Genomic DNA, 12,943 nt, shown 5'->3' with positions numbered 1-12,943 from the left:
AATCATTTCCAGGGCGTGGTAATCACAATAGAAGCTTTTGCACCTTTCTTGGGCTGCCTCAGAGCTGCAGCAGGTCCGGTACACAGTGTAAGTGGTAGCTGTACCAATTGTCACATTTCACGCTGCTGCACTTACCTGCGGCTACTTCCAGATTCAGTTTCGTATTGCGCCCAGTTCTCAGCACACCTGTCTCCCATTACTTTTCAGGAATAGGGCTTCGCATCTTACGTGGTGTTTGTGTTTTATTGATTTCTAAGAACCTCTTCATACAGTTTACATCCTCACCAACACTTGGTATTGCCAATACTTTGGTATGTATGTAGGGATAACACATGGGTGTTTTACTTTATGTTTTCTTGGAGACCAAGAGGCTGAACATTTTTATTTATTCATTGACCATTTGAATTTCCCTTTTAGTAACGTGCCTGTTCAGGTACTTTGTCCATTTAAAAGGAGGCAGTGAGAAGGCATCTCTCTACACCCAACTGTGAGCTTCTGGAACACTGCCTCTTGTTCACTGTTATAGTCCCACATTCAACAAGGCCACACTCAGCTGTGATGCTCAATACATATTTGTGGAAGGATAGAAGGGAGGACCTCAAGAAAGAGGGAGGAAGAGAAAAGAGAAAGCCAACTGTGTATCTTCTTTGAGCCCAGGAGTGGGACTTCAAGGAATCAGACCTGGTAACCCCTGAATCTTGGACTTCTAGACACCAGAACTGTGAGAAAATAAATTTCTGTTGTTTAAGAAAATAAGTAAATAAAAGTAGTTTTCTTTTTCTTATTTATGGCTGTTTTAAAATACATTCTGGGTACTGGCCTTTGCTGTTACACGTTGTGCACATGTATTCTCCTGCTCTCTGCCTTGTCTTTTCACTCTCTGATGACTGAATGGTATCTTTGGACAAAACGAAATTGTTTGCTTTAATGTAATAAAATTTACTTATTTACTTACGATAGTGAGTTTTTATTAGTCCTTGTTATCATAGCTTCTGATTTTGAAATCATACTTAGAAAGGCTTCCAACTGAGATTACACCAATGTTCACCTACCTATGGTGGCTTTATTTATATGGTTTCATTTTTAAAATATTTATCTATTTATTTGGCTGTGCCAGGTCTTGATTGTGGCATGTAGGATCTAGTTCCCTGACCAGGGATCAAACACAGGCCCCCTGCACTGGCAACATGGAGTCTTAGCCACTGGACCATGAATAAAGTCCCCCATTTTTAAAATACTTGAACTGTGAATTCACCAGAAAAATTTTTGTGAAGCTATAAAGAATTTGCCTGCAATGTGAGAGACCTGGGTTCGATCCCTCCAGTATTGGCAACGCACTCCAGTATTCTTGCCTGGAGAATCCTCACGGACAGAGGAGCCTGGCAGGCTACATTCCATGGGATCTCAAAGAGTCGGACACAACTGAGTGATTAAGCATGGCACAGCACATAGTTATAGCAATGCTTTTTCCCCCTCAATGTCATTAATATGGTTAACTGTTGCTGTTTAGTTGCTCAGTCGTGCTCAACTCTTTGTGACCCTATGGACTGTAGCCTGCCAGACTCCTCTGTCCATGGGATTTCCCAGGCAAGAATACTGGAGTGGGTTGCCATTTCCTCATCCATAATGTGGTTAGTGAGTTTACTAAATAATATGGCCTCTTCCTATTGATCTTAAATGCCACCTGCCATCTGCACAAATCAGATCCTACATATTTGGCTCTATTTCTAAACCTTTTATTCTGATGGTTGCTCTTTCTATGGATTTGGGCACTTTCTGTTTTTTTCTTTTTGCATTTTTATTTTCGAGATGAGTTTTAGGATCTATTTATCAGTTTTATCAAAATATTGCCGTTAAGAGTTGTTGGGAGTGTGTTATATAATTACCTGTGGAAAAACAGCTTGTTTGGGATTTTTGAATCCTCCCACTTAAAAATTTACCATGTCTTGCCATTTTACTTTTGAATTCTTTTATGTCCCTCAGTAAAAATTTTGTAGGCTTTATTTCAATATAGGTCTAACAAATTCTTCTTAAGTACTCGAAGTACTTAATGTTTTTTGTTGCTGGCATGAATTGGCTCTTTTCTTCTGTGTGTTTTTTAGTGTGTGACTTTTCAAACCCCTTCTTCAGAGATCAAAGGCTTCTAGGAGTGGCTGAGAAGCTGGGGGGGCATCATAGCTCTGTCTTCCTTGTTTACTGTCATAGGTTCTATTTATATAAACCATTCTTCTGCTTAAAAATATGTAATTTTCCTAGCTGGTTATTATGAAGATTTGAAAATTCATTTTTGTGTGTACTTATTTTTAGCTAATGACCTTTACTGATATCTTTCATTGGTTTTAATTTATTTGCAGTGATTCATCTTGGATCTTTCCAAGGAGTCATTTGTTCATTTGAAACATATTTATTGAGTACATATTATGTACCAGACACTTTTCTAGGTGCTTGGGATGTGTTTGTATAAAAAACCAACAAGTATATTACGTGGTAGTTTCAAAAGTCATAAGGCCTTGGGAGAAAAAGAAAATGTAGAACAAAGGGAAGATGGATTGGGACTTCCCTGATGGTCCAGTGGTTAAGAATCTGCCTTGCAATGCAGAGGACCTGGGTTTGATCCCTAGTAAGAGAACTAAGATCCCATATACTGGGGAGGACCTACTGAGCTCAAGTGCCCCAACTGGAGAGTCTGTGCATCTAAACCAAAGATCCTGCATGACCCAGTGAAGATCCTGCCATCAAAACTAAGACCCAATGTGGCTAAATAAATAAATAACTTTTTTAAGAAGTGGGGATGGGTTGGGGCAATACAGGTAGGCATGGGGGCAGTTGCAGTTTTAAATAGGATGGTCTATGTATATCTCATTGAGAAGGTGACATTTAAGCAAATACTTGGAGGTAAAGAAGGTGGCTGTGCAGATATCTGCTGGAAACGTGTGCTCGGCAGAGGGGACAGCCTGTGCAAAGGCCCAGGGGCAGGAACCTGTCTGAGTACCAGGGCAGGAGACTGGCTGGAGCAGAATGAGCAAAGGAGAGAGGGATGGTCAGGGAGGATGAGAGACTATTCCTGTGCGGCCTTGCTGCAAAGACTTTGGCATTTATGTTGAGTGGAAAGAGAAGCCATTGCAGGGTTCTGGAATATTGGGGGGCTGAGGTGGACTTAAATTTTAACAAGATCATTCTGGTTGTTCCTTTGAGAATAGACCTAAGAGGGGCAGAGGTGGGAACAGGAGATAGGCTGTCACAAATTTGCCTCCCCTAGGATCTTACTGGGAATTAAACACTTGGTGAGGATTTATGGGTGTATCCTAGGTGGCTCAGATGGTAGAGAATCCGCCTGCCAAGAAGGAGATGTGGGTTCAATTCCTGGGTCAGGGAGGTCCCCTGGAGCAGGAAATGGCAACCCACTCCAGTGTTCTTGCCTGGACAGTTCTGGACAATTCCATAAGGAAGCGTGTCAGGCTACAGTCCTTGGGATTGCAGAGTCACACACAACTTAGCATGCACACATGAGCCTTTATGGAATTAATATTTTAAAATATACATTGAGCAGTTTTACATTGCAGTTTTAAATAGGATGGTCAGTGTACATCTCATTGTGAAGGTGACATTTAAGCAAATACTTGGAGGTGAGGAAGGTGGCTGTGCAGATATCTGCTGGAAACGTGTGCTCGGCAGAGAGGACAGCCTGTGCAAAGGCCCAGGGGCAGGAGCCTGTCTGAGTACCAGGGCAGGAGAGTATGATTTTTAAAAGAACCACACATTTAAGAAATTTTTCCTGGAAAAGGATGAGACATAAAGGTGAGGTGGTGGAGCTGTCTATGGAGCAGGCCATTTTGCTCAAGCCTTGTCTTAGGTGAAGAATACAGGATGACATAGGTTGGCCTGCTTTGGAGTTGAAGATTGGGGTGGCACGCCCTGCATCTACTAAGATCAGAACCCAAGGATATTGTTGTTGGAGTAAAGTCCCTCCCATGCACACTGCCGAAGGCTGGGGGACAGCAAGGACTATCATGATGATATTCATGTTTTGCTTCCAAATGATCATTGTGGATTCTAGTTTTATTTTTTTTAATATTTATTTATTTTTGGCCACACTGCATCTTCATTGCTACCAGAGGACTTTCTCTAGTTACTGAGAGCCAGGGCTTCTCTTGTTGTGGAACATGGGCTCTAGAGCATGGGCTTGGTAGTTTTGGTGCATGGGCTTAGTTGGTCCATGGCATATGGGATCTTCCTGGGCCAGGTATCCAACCCGTGTCTCCTGCACTGGCAGGCGGATTAGTACCTATTGTACCACCAGGGAAGTCTGGATTCTAGTTTTAAATTAGTTTATATTTTCTGCTGTCTCATTTCTTCCTAGCTATTCACCCAGGAGATTAGGACTTCTCGGTAATTTGTTGCTCAAATGTGGGAGAGATGAAGAATTTTGCTTTTAAGACTTCATATTTCAAATCCAGTTTTATTGCTGTGATAAGTGTCAGTTCCTGTTAATAGGTTGGTCAGGGTTGGATCTTCTTTAACTTAAGAACTATACTTATACTCTTTTTTAAAAAAGGGATTTCTTGATGTGGACCTTTTTTAAAGTCTTTATTGAATTTGTTATAATATTGCTTCTGTTTTATGTTTTGGCTTTTGGCTGCAAGGCATGTAGGATCTTAGCTCCCTGACTAGGGATTGAAACCCCAACCCCTGCATTGGAAGGTGGAATCTTAATCACTGGACTGCCATGGAAGTCCCTCTATTTACAGTCTTAAGAAGATAGTTTAAACTTTTGGAGACAAAAGAGCAAAGTTCGTTAAAGAATATGCTATTTTTATAATGCTTCTGTAATTATCCTGAAATATGAAGAAGTCAGGGATTTAACCCTAGAATAAGTAGAAACTATCTTTTGAGAATTGATGCTTTCAAACTGTGGCACTGGAGAAGACTCTTGAGAGTCCCTTGGAATGCAAGATCAAACCAGTCAATCCTAAAGGAAATCAACCCCGAATATTCATTGGAAGGACTGATGCTGAAGCTGAAACTCCAATACTTTGGCCACCTGATGTGAAGAGACAAGTCATTGGAAAAGCCCCTGATTCTGGGAAATATTGAGTGCAGGAGGAGAAGAGGGCGACAGAGGATGAGATGGTTGGATGGCATCACTGACTCAATAGACCTGAGTTTGAACAATCTCTGACAGAGAGTGAAGAACAGGAAAGCCTAATGTGCTATAGTCCATGGGGTCACAAAGAGTCGGATATGAGTTAGTGACTGAACAGCAACAATCCTTTGCTGTCTCAGTGAGTTTGCAATCATTTGCGGGGAGATTCTTCCCTGGGCCCCACCTCCAACCTCCAGCCTCCCAAAACCTATTTAAAATTATACCCTTGGAAAAAATTTAACCAGCAGCTGTTCAAAAATAGTTGGTATGGAGGTTCATGTTTCTTTTATTTGGTCCTTTCACTCTGGGCCCACACACTTTCGCCACCCTTGTGCAGCACGCCCAGTGCTAGGTTAGCAGTGAATGCATTAATGTATGGTTTGCTCATCAACGCTTGTGTTGAAGGAGAAATAGAAGAGAGTGTCGTGGAGGGCTTAAGTATTTTTTTTCTTATTTGGTAATACAAAGTGCTTTTTGTTATTAATGCATGTGCAATCAGACAACCTCATCCAGAATGCACAGTGGTTCTGTAATACGGCTCTGCCTGGTGCAGAATACCTCATTTTGTATAGAAATGCAGAGTTGCTTCATGTAGATAGAACAGAAAGAATCTTTGCTTTATTCACATATGAATAAAACGTCTTTGTTCATGGAAAAGAAAAGTGCCTCTTATTATTTAGAAGCTGTGTGCATTTTAAATTAAGCTGATAACGCACTATATTATATCTTTCAGGGAAAAAACATCGCTTTGCTTTAGACAAATCTGGGCCCTGATGCCTTATCTGCCTTATCTGGTGGCCTAAGTGATTTTTTGCAGTTTGGTTATTATGTAAAAGACATCATGTCTGCCTCAGTCATCTGTGAATTGCTTTCACAAATTTTTATAATTTTAACCTAAACATTTTTTTTCTTGGCATATAGTATTTATATTCTCTTGTACCACATAGGGTTTGAAACAGTTTACAAGAAATTTTAGAAGTAAAATATGAAAAAGAATAATTGTGACCAGGGAAAATATAAATACATTGTTGTAAAGTCAAAGCTTGTGAAGGTCTGTGGGAATATACATGTGTGCTAAGTTGCTTCAGTCGTATCCAACTCTTTGTGCCTCTATGAACTGTAGTGCACCAGGCTCCTCTGTCTGTGGGGGTTCTTCAGGCAAGAACACTGGAGTGGGTGGGTTGCTATGCCCTCCTCCAGGGGATCTTCCTGACCCAGGGATCAAACCCAAGTCTCTTATGTCTCCTGCACTGGCAGGTAGGTTCTTAACGTCAGCTGGGAAGCCCCCTATGGGAATATATGTTCATGTAAATACACATGTGAGAAGGTCCATGGACTTGCTATTATTGGTCCTCACATTTGTTGTTGAGCTTCCTGGCAGCCAAAGTGAAAAGAGGGGAGCAGCCAGTTAATGCTTTCTCTGGGGCTCTGGGAAGGGTCACTTAGAGCATGTTCACCAGAAAGCAGGAGTATGGGAGTGAGGCTTGCCCTCTGTCTCCCTGATGCTTCCCTGGTGACTCAGATGGTACAGAATCTGCCCACAGTGCGAGAGACCCAGGTTTGATTCCTGGGTTGGGAAGATCCCTTGGAGATGGGAGTGGCTACTGACTCCAGTATTTTTGCTGGTGAATTCCATGGATTGAGGAGCCTGGTGGGCTACAGTCCATGGGGTCACAAATAGTCAGACTCGACTGAACCACTTTCACTTTCTTTCAAAAGAAAATTGGCCAATCAGAAGAGCAGATTGAATGAGGGGATGCTGTGGACCCTGGCATCCCAGTGTCTGAGCCTTAGGCCTTGCTCTTTATAGAAAGCATGTGCTCTGCAGGGCCACCTGCGGGACAAGTAGAAACAGGTCTGGCAGAAGTGTCTGGTGTCCAGTCCCTCTGACTCTCCAGCTCCACATGTGAACTTCTGGCCTCTTTTGAAGTGGTCACTGCTCCTTAGCAAAGTGAGAAAAATATAAGGACAAATAAGGGAACGAAGCGAATTTCTAGCAAATCTGAATTTACCTGATTTCAAAGATTATTTTCTTCCTAGGGAGCTCAGCTCAGTGCTCTGTGATGACCTAGAGGGGTGGGATGGGAGTGAGGGGAGGGAGGTTCAAGAAGCGGGGGACATATATATAGATGTGGCTGATTCACTTTGTTGTACAGCAGAAACTAATGCAACATTATAAAGCAACTCTACCCCAATTTAAAAAAATGTTTAGACATGCAAATATATAATTTTAGTATTGAAAGGACCTTATTCAAATGAAACAGCAATAAAAAAGAAGTGTACTTTCCTAATAAAATGAAAACTTAAAAACATTTTGTTATATGGTAACAATAATAAATTAATACTATCACTATTATATTTAATATAACAAACACTAATTTATTGCATTTAATGATAATAGGATTATTATTATGACGTATCTATTGTTTTGGTTTAATACAAAGTATTTTATAATATGATTGGATAATGAAAAGTGTGTGTGTGCTCAGTTGTGTCTGACTCTTTGTGACCCCAAGGACTGGAGGAGCCAGGCTCCTCCATCCCACAGGATTTTCCTGGCAAGAAAACTGGAGTGGGTAGCCATTTCCAATTAATGATAAAAATTTTGTTTTGCATTTTTATTATTATTACTACTACTGCCATTATTGGTATTTACTGCCGTAAAATCCCAAAGTCCAGAGACTCCTCTTCTCTTGGCCTATGAGCATCCCCACCAGCTGCTTAATCTCCAGGGTCCCAGTGAAACATGCCAGTTTGCTCCCCCAGTGTTCTGAGAGCGTGTCCTTCCCCTGCCCAACTCACCTTGGCTTCTGAGAAGCCACGCTTGACCTTCTGCATCCTTTCTGGGGTCTTCTCCTAGCACCCCCACCCCACAGGGTGGTAGGCTATCTTGGTGCCCTAGTGGTGGACAGCTGCGAGCTCACAGGGGTCTAGACTCAGGGGCGTTGGGGAAAATGCTGGACCTAAGGGAGCCAGGCCTTGGATGCCTAGTCCCTCAGCATGAGGGACTTACCACAGTGTCGGTAAGACAGACTCGCTGTGGTGAGGTTCCCCATGGGGAGGCACGTGGTACAGGGGCCTAAAGACGTGGGTCCCATGGAGAGGTGTGGGATGGCTCTGACGGGTCCTCTCAAAGGGGATAAACGTCACTGGTCTCTTCAGGGCACTTGGCCCATCCTTGCTTCTCTCCATAAATGAGGATCAGAGAAAAGCTCTTCAGGAGCTCTTATTGCCAGCATCTTGGTGGGACTGTGGCTGAGGTAACCTTTCTGTAACCCAGATACATTCACACTAGCTATGTAACATAAGAGGTAGAGATACATAGTTCAGTTGATTAAAAACACACCTCCAGTAAAATATGTTTAATAATCTTCATCTTCTTAAACTGTACCTTTATTTAGTATTAATCTAATCCTTGGCTTCTCTGAGGTCCCAATAGTTTCATTTCAAATTGAGAGAGTAGCACTGACATATACACACTTCAGGAATAAAGTGGAGAGCTAGTGGGAAGCCCTGTGTAGCACAGGAAGCTTAGCTCGGTGCTCTGTGATTATCTAGAGGGGTGGGATGGGGTGGGGTGGGAGGGAGACTCAGGAAAGAGGGGATCTATATATCCCTATGGCTGGTTCACTTCACTGTACAACGGAAACTTAACATTGTAAAGCAATTATACTCCAATTAAAAATTTAAAAAGGCTGCTGCTAGGGTCAGAAGTATCTAGAGGTACTTATGTTCCGAAGAATTTGCTTTTGAGCAGCAGCCACAGTGTGGAGGAATGAGCTCTGCCTATACCAGCATCTGAAAAGCTGGTCCTGCTTCTATGGAAAATGCTCACCGAAGACTTTTCCTCCAGCTCAGTCTTAGAAAGCTCTCCTGTCTTTCTGTGAAACCAAAGGTGCCGAACAGTGTAGTCAGACACCAGCATAATCTCCTGACCCTCACCCCTGTTCCTCTCTTTCTTCCTCCCCTTCCTCCTCTCCCTCCTTCCATCAGTCCATCCCCCATCTTTCTCTCTCTCTTTCTCACACACACAATGTGACCAGCACTTTGTTCCCCTCCTTGGCCTGGCTGTCACCTCACTCCTTCTCTGCCCTCATAGGCTCCCTCCAGATGAGGTGTTACTCTGCAGAGAACCCTCAGAGAATCCTCATTAACTTGATAAAGGAGCAACCGGCAACCTTTTTCCTGCTTCTCACATATTAAAAGGTGGTGCCAGTGGTAAAGAATCTGCCTGCCAATGCAAGATATATGCAAGAGACGCGAATTCAACCCCTGGTGGGGAAGATCCCCTAGAGTAGGAAATGGCAACCCACTCAAGTATTCTTGCCTGGAGAATCCCATGGAGAGAGGAGCCTTGTGGGCCATAGCCCGCCACAACTGAAGTGACTTAGCACACACAGGAAAAGGATAGCTTTATTGCTTTGCCAGGCAAATGGGGACACAGCAGGATCCTGCCTTGAAAAACTACATGTCCACTTGGAGAGGATAGTGAGAAGTTTTATAGTAATTTTTCAAAGAGGATGTCGTCAGCTTGTGGACAGTCTTCTGATGGGTGGATGGAGAGGTAAGAAGGAGTCAGCATCCTCAATCTTCAGGTCCAGCTGGTCTGGGGTCTTCCTGCTTGTGGGCAGTATCCCATCATTAATCATTAATTTCTCCCATCTGCAGGGGGTTTCAGTATCTGCAGAACACCTCAAAGGTACTGCTGTGTGTATCCCTTGATGGGGAACCAGGACCTTGCCCCACGGCTGCTTGTTTCTCCCTGGTCTCGCATACCCTCCCTTCCCTAGTGAACAAATACTCGAATCTGCCCATTGAAACTCATGAAAGCTCATGGAAGCTGAATGAAGGTTGTTTCCTGTAATCAAAGAAATGGGGGACACGGAAAGGCTTTTGCCCAGGAGCCTCACAGGCCCTGCTTGGTATCAATTAAGTTAAGGATCTTGAGATGGGGGCATTGCCTTGAATTTCCTGGTTGGGTCTGATGTAATCACAGAGTCCTTAATAAGACAGAGGCAGGACAGAGGAGAAGGCAAAGTGAAGGTGGAAGTAAGAGATTGGAGGGTTGTGAGGAAGGGGTCAGGGGCAAAGGATGCAGGTGAATATGACCTCTAAAAGCCCAAAGAGGCAAAGAAATGGTCTCTCCCCCAAGCCTCTGAAAGAAACCAGCCATGCCGGCGATTTGATATTAGCCTGGAAACACCAATTGTAGACTTCTGTGTTTTATTTTTTCAATATATTTTTTTCCCCCGATGTGGGCCATTTTTAAAGTCTTTATTGAATTTGTTACAATATTGCTTCTGTTTTATGTTTTTTTGGCCAAGAGACTTGTGGGATCTTAGATCTGTGATCAGGGATCGAACTCGCACTCCCTGCCTTGGAATACAAAGTTTTAAGCACTGGACCACCAGGAAAGTCTCAATCTGTGTTGTTTTAAACCCCTAAGGTTTTGGTAATTTTTTACAGTGGCAGTAGGCAAGAAAAGCACTGGGTGAGGGCTTTCTACTCTTGAGTTCATAAGGAAGCAGCTGCGATGCCAAAGTATGAGCTCTGGGTAATTGTCATTAGCATTTCAAAGATTTGTCACCCGGCCCAAATAAACTGTTTTCACACTTCCCTTAGTTGCTTAGGCCTGATTTTGGTCCCCAGCTTTGATCACCTATATGACAAATGGAATTGGAATGAATTCCAAAGCTGACATGCAGAGTGCCTGACATACTTCACAGAGGTGGCATGGGTGGTTTGGAAAGCATTTTGCTTAAATGTTCCCAGCTGTAAAAAGCAAGTTGTGGTTTTGTCTTGGGGTAAAGGTGGAGTAGGGTGTAGGCAGGAGAGTGAGATGGAAGAATTGTGTGTGGAGGGGCGGGGGCAATTCCTAGGCAGGGTTTCTCAAATCTGTGTGAACACCGGACCCCTTTTTATAAGGGACTCCATGTGTCGAGTTAAATTTAGTTTATTGTATTGTTACTTAAATATGGATGAACTTGAAACTGTTAACTTATGCTTATAGCTTTAAGCGTGAACTCCAAACTTATTTCAACTTAAATGCAAATAAAACTACTAATCCAGGAAAATTCAAATGAATACCACTGAGTTAATGTCATAGATAAAGTTCTTTTGCTTAATTTCAATTGGTGTTCTCATGAATCCGCATGAAGCCTTTCCCTTCTCCAGGGGATCTTCCCAACCCAGGGATCAAACCCTGGCCTCCTGCATTGCAGATGAATTCTTTACCAGCTGAGCCATAAGAGAAGCCCATGAATACTAGAGTGGTAGCTTATCCCTTCGGCAGGGTATCTTCCCGACCCAAGAATTGAACCAGGGTCTCCTGTATTGCAGGCGGATTCTTTACCAACTAAGCTATCAGGGAATCCCGTGGATAAGGTTCTCTTGCTTAATTTCGGTTGCTGTTCTCATGAATCCACATACACTTGTAAAGTTCCGTTTCAACCTAACTGTTTAATTCATTACAAAAGTATTATGTTCAAAGAAGCATTTGCATCACAGGAGTGAGTTGATTTATCAAGGATAATTTTCAGACTCAAATGCAAATATTTTATTAATTTTGTTTAGGGAAAAATCAAAAGCAGACCGAGGTAAACCATAGTATTTGATAATGTATGCTTGAGGGTAAAAGTCGAAAGTGAGAGTGAAAGAGTTGGTCACTCAGTCATGTCCGACTCTTTGCAACCCCATGGACTGTAGCCCTCCAGGCTTCTCCATCCATGGAATTCTCCAAGCAAGAATCCTGGAGTGGATTGCCATTTCCCTCTCCAGGGCAGCTCCCCTACCCAGGGATCAAACATAGGTCTCCTGCAATGCAGCCAGATTCTTTACTGTCTGAGCCACCAGGGAAGCCCAAAAGTCAGATAGTGATAACCTATGAGGCAGGGGAGAGGGTTGAGTTGGAAAGGGCTATGTGTGAGCTTCTGGTTTACGGGCTGAGTTCAATTTCATGACCTGGATATTGTTTCCTCAGTCTTTTTGGTATATATTTACTAATTTTTAAGAGTTGGACTGTGAAGAAAGCTGAGTGCCGAAGAATTGATGCTTTTGAACTGTGGTGTTGGAGAAGACTCTTGAGAGTCCCTTGGACTGCAAGGAGATCCAACCAGTCCATTCTGAAGGAGATCAGCCCTGGGTTTTCTTTGGAAGGAATGATGCTAAAGCTGAAACTCCAGTACTTTGGCCACCTCACGCGAAGAGTTGACTCATTGAAAAAGACTCTGATGCTGGGAGGGATTGGGGGCAGGAGGAGAAGGGGACGACAGAGGATGAGGTGGCTGGATGGCATCACCAACTCAATGGACGTGAGTTTGAGTGAACTCCGGGAGTTGGTGATGGACAGGGAGGCCTGGCATGGTGCGATTCATGGGGTCTCAAAGAGTCGGACACAACTGAGCTACTGAACTGAACTGAAGGGTATAAAACATAAGTATACAGATTGTTGGTTTATTTGTAGACTGAATACTGGTGTAATCCCATCAAGGACAAGACAGTACATCCCAGACACCACCTGTCCCCATGTAGCTTCTCAGAGTTATATACCCCTCTCTCTCCCTAAAAGCAATTACTATCCTGCCTTTTTTAGCCCATTGCATATTGCTTTTATTTATAATTGTACAACCCAAACATCCCTAAGTACAATGGGTTATTTTTGCCTGTTTTTTTTTAACTTATAAATACAAGGTGTGATATATATTCCCTTCTGTGTTTGACTTCTTTTCAACTCAACATTTATTTTGTAAGAGCCATCCATGTTGTTTTATGTAGCTGTAGTTCATTTATTTTTATTGGGGG

At 42.9% G+C, this 12,943-nt stretch overlaps 1 protein-coding gene and 1 long non-coding RNA gene across 3 annotated transcripts in view; both read left to right on the top strand.

Moving 5' to 3' along the window:
• The window catches only part of SH3GL3 (SH3 domain containing GRB2 like 3, endophilin A3), a 104,467-nt gene that overhangs the window by 23,695 nt on the left and 67,829 nt on the right, over nucleotides 1-12,943 (top strand). The gene's annotated exons all lie outside the window — the stretch shown is intronic.
• LOC129634202 (uncharacterized) lies at nucleotides 12-933 on the top strand. Its single transcript, XR_008705471.1, has 3 exons — nucleotides 12-87; nucleotides 208-311; nucleotides 418-933. It is a non-coding gene; the product is annotated as an uncharacterized LOC129634202 (long non-coding RNA).

The sequence above is a fragment of the Bubalus kerabau genome, chromosome 19, assembly GCF_029407905.1.
Source record: "Bubalus kerabau isolate K-KA32 ecotype Philippines breed swamp buffalo chromosome 19, PCC_UOA_SB_1v2, whole genome shotgun sequence".
NCBI lineage: Eukaryota > Metazoa > Chordata > Mammalia > Artiodactyla > Bovidae > Bubalus > Bubalus kerabau.
This window is presented reverse-complemented; position numbering and strand designations above follow the sequence as displayed.